The sequence below is a fragment of the Echinops telfairi genome, unplaced genomic scaffold (assembly GCF_000313985.2).
Source record: "Echinops telfairi isolate 266 unplaced genomic scaffold, ASM31398v2 ScPeMD7_7458;HRSCAF=8496, whole genome shotgun sequence".
Taxonomy (NCBI): domain Eukaryota; kingdom Metazoa; phylum Chordata; class Mammalia; order Afrosoricida; family Tenrecidae; genus Echinops; species Echinops telfairi.
The window spans coordinates 20,850,832-20,857,490 of record NW_022111358.1 but is presented as its reverse complement, the minus strand read 5'-3'; the positions used below and the strand labels follow the sequence as shown (position 1 = coordinate 20,857,490).

Below are 6,659 nucleotides of genomic sequence, written 5' to 3'. Positions count from 1 at the left end.
AAAGAAGTCAGAAAGGCATACATTTCCCAACATATATTACTGAAGTAATAATTTTTACCTGAGATCAAGTCAAAACTAGTGAAAATCAATTAGACAAAAAAAATAGCTCAAATGCAAAATGGAGCCACATTTTCTTTTTTAAACCAGTTTTATCTGCACTTAATCTACATATCACACAATTCACTAAATCAATCATATCAAGAAAAGTTTTACAATCATTACAACATCCAAATTTAGACCATTTTCTCTCCCCACCCCGTGGTTAAATTACCTTTCCAATGAGTTGTGTCATCATCATCACTTCTAGTGGATGCTCCCTTCCACATACATTGTTTGCTCCCCCAACCCCCTCACCCTCCCTATCTCCCACCCCCAAGCTCTCCTCCCCTCTAAACACTACATCAGTTCTCACCTCTACTTTTCTTACTTCAAAAACCAGAAAACCCAACAGAAACAATAAGAAACAGAAAAAAATAAAGTGGTAAGAATAAAACAGTAATAATTCAGAGATAAAAATACAAATAGTAAGACAGTAAAAACCACTGTGAATATATCCAAGGCCAGGGAAGAAGACATTTTTGTCATGGAATAAGGAAGTAATATTTGCACCTAGAAGAATTTCAGGTTGGATCAAGAGGGGGGTCAACTGACCAAATATCAAGTTCGATCCAGTATAGTCACGATTGCAATGATCTCTATCTGATAGTAAAGCTGTTTGAGACCCTTGTCTGTGGCTCTTGCGGGTTTACCAGAGGCTTAATCAGCTCAGACACTCTGCACATGGGTTTGGGGCTCCCACTGTTTTCCATTGCTTTCTACAAGTTGGGTGTTCGCAATTTAAGCTCTGGTACTTTCCCCTTTGTCATATTTGGATTGTGTTACTGTCAACTTTGGACCACACAGGCTGGTGAGTTTCTTCCATGAAGCCACCTTTTCTTGATTGTAAAGGGGAGACTCAAAAAAAGAGTCAAGGAGGATGACTCAGAATTTAGGGATAACTGTTCCCAAGTCCTGCCCTCCACTCGGAGCCATGTTTGAATGGGATAACAGTCAGCAGAACATTTAAGGGGAAAAGAAAATGCTACACTGGGCTATGAGCTACTACCCCAGTGGTGAAGTTCATAATGCAGGTCTAAGCAAGTATAATAACATTCTAAAATAAAAAGAATTTATATTCTTTTAGGAAATATAACAGAACTCACAATATAAGATGTCCACATTTATCCAAAATTTCTCAATATGTACAACTTCAAGAAGAGCCAATTGAAGACACGAGGTTCTGGAGTAGACCAAATAGGTTGAGATTACACTGCTCAGGGTGCAGCAGGAAATGCCCCTGGAAGGAAATTTTTAAAAGGGAGAAGAAATGACTGTATTGTATTTGATGAAATATCATCATTGTTTTCTCACTACCTATGTAACTTGGAAACTTTGAAAAAATCTAAAGAGGCACTTGGAAAAATAGAAAATGAAATGAAATTTTCCCCACATGCAATCAGCTTCATGTGAGTAGCTGCTGATCAAATATTGGCATCATTTCTACATTTGGCCAGGCGCTTATTAACTGACATAATTCATTAATATTCCATGGAATTTGGATCATATTATACGTACTACTCTTGACTTGCTTTCTTTTCTGTAATATGTCAAGTAAGTGTATCTCTCTCTTTATAGTAACTCTATACTAAGCATCTTTAAGAAGTCCAGACGTTTGTCTGATAACAGAAAGATTAATACTTAGAACCCATCCAGTATTCCAGAGGGGAAAAGAAAGACGTAGTATACTGCTCTCATAAATATCACAGCCTGGAAAGCCTATGGGCAGTTCTACTCGATCCCAGAGGGCAGCAGTTCTCAACCTGTGGGTCGCGACCCCTCTGGGGGTCGAACAACCCTTTCACAGCGGTCACCTGATTCACAACAGTAGCAAAATTACAGTTATGAAGTAGCAACGAAAATAATAGGGCCGCGGCATTAGGAAGGTTGAGAACCACTGCCATAGGGCTTTTTTGAATTGCGAGAAAGAAATCCACTAACTCAACAGCATCAAGCACAACAGGGACTAAGTTCTAAAATTGGAATTCATTGCAGTTCAGGACTGAAGAGAAATAGTTGAGAGGCAGCACATCAAAAAGCTCAGATATAATCCATTAAGAAGCGAGAAAATCTACCAGCTATGTAGAAGAGGTTTGCATTCAGAGATTGAACACAATAGAGAAACTTTGGCACTAGTAATACAATAGGACACTAGTCTTAAAGCCTACATTTTTTAACATCATAATACTGTTTTTTATTCTTTTACTTCTCAATCCTGGATGTTCCACAGCTAACCATAAAGCACACTTTTGCTGTTTTAAAATATGATGGCAGACAGCAAAGCTAATCTTGCCACCATCTCATGGGCCTTTCCCTGTTCTTTTATCTGGATGCCATGTCATGTTACTAGCCAGCTCTTTCAAAACTAGACAATGGATACCACATATCAGAAAGCACTGCTGGTTGCTATACATAAATTGTAGTAAGAAAAACATACTTTTGTTCAAAAGTTTACAGTTGTAATACAGTAAAGTGACCCAAAGCTGCAAATGAGATTCTGGATATTTTCCCAGATGTCTTAAATCAACTTAAGTTACTGATACATGTGACCATTATGATCAAATTCGCTGATTGATCTTTACAATCCTGTAAATTATCTGGCTGATACTGAAATTGTTTATACAAAAGACAAAAACAAAGCTACATTAACCTTACACCGAGACGGTCTGGATGGCGGTTTGCTTTGAGCACTTATTCCATGGAAGTATTGGAGAGCATCCTACGCTCCAGAACTAAGCTTTGTGTCTAGACTGCAAGAGTGAGTTCGGCACAGCCTCTCAGTCTACCAAAGATGTCAGCCTAGAGAGGGACTAAAGCCACGGAGCGATCCGTTTTATTATCATTGGGGAATCCAAGGTGCTAACAGAGACTTTTCAAAAGCTACAATAAATCGCATGTAATGAAAAGTCTGAATAAAGTGAAATCAAACATAGCCCACTGGCAGAACTGGAAGTTGTTCAGAAGAACCCGGAAAGCAGAACTTACAGCAGGGAGGGTGAGAGACACAGTAGACAAAGTAAAATGTCACAATACCAAAGACTAAGGAATGGGTCTTCATGTCACCTGCTCTCCTCATGCAAATAAGGCACTAGTATCTGACTTGCTATTTGGAGAAATGAAATCAGTCATATAAAATTCCAATAAAATATCTTGAAATTTGCATGCAAAAGAATTACTTGAATCTTGCAGGTTGATGAAAAATCAGTAGGGTTATGTTAATTACATTTGGCATCAACAGAGAAATATATTAATATAGAATTTGTTTTTCTTTCACAATTGCAGTGTCAAAACCAAGACAATTGCAAAATAAAAGCACTTACCTGGTTTTGTTTTTGTTTATATTGCCTTTATTCCTAGAAGAATTTCTTTGCTATTTTCAAAGACTACACACCATCAAATTGAAAACTAATTAGCTGCAGTTCATTGCCATTTCCAAGCCAATAGTAAAGTTACCAATAAAAGTTAATTAGCATAAATAATTTGTTGATCTCTACATCTAAGCCCAAATAGTAAATCTTTCCTGTTCATACCTTTGTTGGGAGGAGGGTTAAGTAAAATCTGATGAGACAAAAGACTTAGCAGCTGCATATTTTAAATATGCACAGGCTGATAATGCTTGAAGATTGTATCAACAGAAACACCATCTATAATAGTGACAATCTGGTTGGCTACCACATTCCCCCATCATATCGCAGTTACAGAAAGACCACTATTCAATCACACGTATCTATCTACTGCTAAACTAGGCATGGCATCATCAGGCCAGCAGTCTGATGGCTGAATTGCAACTTGCTCATGGAATTTAAAGTTTGCCAATCAGGCTGAAAGCAATCTGTTCTTTGAATTAATCAGGTACTCAGATGATCTAAGGGTGCCCTGGTGATGTAGTGGCTATGCATTGGGCTGCTAACTGCAAGCTCGGCAGTTCAAAACTGCTAGCCCTTCTGTGGGAGAAAGGAAAGGCTGGGATTTCTAATCTTGTAAAGAGTTGCAGTCTCCGAAAACCACAGGGCTATTCTTCCTGTCCCATAGTCTCTATGAGTCGACCTGAACTCAATGGCAGGGGGTTTGTTTGTTTGTTTTAGTTTAGATCATCGATGTGCCTCATCTCCATTGCTTAGGTGTAAAAGTGGCAAAAGGATAATTGTTTTACATTTTGTTGTATATTGTATTAAAATCATATTTTGCACTCAACAACATGGGTGGTAAACAAGGGAAGCTAAATGATATAATATACAGTCAACAAAATTATAAACTTAGCTCTTTGATGGTTGCACATAGCAAATTCTGATCCTTTCAACTGGATGCTCATATGCAAATGTTTTATTTTCCTTTTTTCCCCTCTCTTTCTCTTTATATAGGGGAGAGCGCGAACGCAGTCCCCCACTACCACAAATTATGCAGTTGAGTTTCCCACATTTGGGGAAATTGCAGGGGTCAGCACATCCAGAGTTCAATGGATAAGCCTCGTCCTGGTAAAACCACCTTCGTGATCGTAGTATCTCCCCTGCCAGGTTAAGTACGCAAGTGTTTTATTATAAAAATGTGTATATGTATTCATCACATATGTAGTTAACCAAACATTAATTCAATTATTATGATGTGAAAAACACTACATTGGGCATTGAAGATACACAAATGAACAGCCTCTTCAAGAAATTGAAAGTTGGTCTGTGTGACTTGCACCTTACTTGATTCCTTTCTAATAATTTGTTTTTTTCATGTATTAATTTATTTCCTGATTCATAATTTTCTCTATTAAAGGTTTACTTTTGTTAAACTAAGTATAACATGTAGCAAAACAAACAGCTCAAAGACATGTAGGGAAGGAAGGTAGGCAGGATGAGTGGAAAACAAAAGAGAGGAACTACAATAATTTTTTCACTCTGTATTTTCTGCTTCTTTCCTTTAATGTAAAAATTTTTGAGCTTTGTATTTGTACTATCATAATCTTATTCTCAAGCTCCCTTTTATCCTTTTCTGAATGTTTCTCTTAATACTATGTGTCAGTCTGGGATGATGAGAGAAACAAATTCAGAGACACTCATGTGTATAACAGAGAACTTTATATCAAAGAGCAATTGTACATTAAGAAAACATCCCAGTCCAGGTTAAGTTCATAAATTCTATATTAGCCATAGGTCCATTACCAGTTGATTAATTCTTCTTCAGACTCACGCAAGACATGCAAGGATGCCAAATGCAGGAAGAAAGATCAGAGGCCAGTGGGTGGGAAGTCTTGTGGATCCAGTGGTGATGGAAGCATCTCAGTTCTGGCATGGGTCTCCATGTGGCTCCTCTGGCCCAGGGCTCTGGCTACATCAGTGTGGCACATCTGGCTTGTCAGCAGGAAAACGAAGCAGAGAGTGTGTCCCCTCCAAGGAGCTATTTATCTCCTTTGCGCCTTCAAATGAGGTCATCAACTTGTGACCTGTTTGACAGGCTAGACTCCACCCCTTTGCAAGTTGACAGGAGATTACATAACTGCCACAGTAGATACCATGTCATTATTATCTCGTCAGGGAGTTAATGAGAAATGTTTTTGCATGACATGAATATAATTTAAAGTAACCCAGACTTCTTGGGAAATATCTCCTACACACAACTTTAGTATGTACATAACTACATAGGTTTTCCATTGTATCTTTTGTTATTTACCTATGTAGCTATATGTTTGCAATTCTTTTTATTATAAAAAAATACCTACAGACACTGTATCAGACTATGGAGATTTATCTTTATCTACATTCCCTGCCCCCTTATTAGGCATATCTATGGCCTTAGTGATAGAGAGGAAGCTGGAGACTGCATGAAGGCATTTTGTAAGACCAGGGATTTCTTCATTACAATACACTTTTTCGACAATGTGAAAGGTGACTATTCAGTAGGGCCTCAGACAGAAAACCCAGGAATAAATGTATTACATCCGTGGGAAGAAGCAAGGGAGCAGCGCAATCTTATCACGGGCTAACTGTGGAACTGACAACCAATTGCTCATATCTAAGCTCAGGATGTAGATCAAAAAATTAAAATAAGTTTATAAGACTAAACATATGACTTTGAGGATATGTGTATAATACATATAATTATGTAATATAACCATAGTCCTCCTTGAATTCAAAGAATATCTCAAAAGCAGATCTGATAAATCAATCAGAAATGACTGGAGACAGGATGAGTTGTGGAATGACACCAAGAACATCATACAGGAAGAAAGCACAATGTCATTAAAAAGACAGGAAAGAAAGAAAAGACCAATGTGGGTGTTAGAAGAGACCACGATGAAACTTACCTTTGAATGTAGAGTAACTAGAGCACATGGAATCACTTCCTGTTCAGTTACTTTTCCTATTAAATGAGGATCCTGGCAGCTTGCTCCATACTACCTGATTTGTACCCTATTTTCATTATAATATACAATTACTTTTTATGATGAAACCTCACCAATACTGGCATTTCATATAGCTTTCCTCTAAGAACAATGACTTACAACCCCAAGTCTCCCTTCATGTTTATGTACTATAATTGGGTGAACATCTGTTTGTATCTGTCTGACTTCATCA

At 37.8% G+C, this 6,659-nt stretch overlaps 1 non-coding gene across 1 annotated transcript; it reads right to left on the bottom strand.

Annotated features, from left to right (window-relative positions):
* Positions 1-4,454: 4,454 nt before the first annotated feature.
* LOC115872982 lies at positions 4,455-4,619 on the bottom strand. The gene has a single exon (XR_004048168.1). It is a non-coding gene; the product is annotated as a U1 spliceosomal RNA (small nuclear RNA).
* Between the last annotated feature and the right edge of the window lie 2,040 nt (positions 4,620-6,659).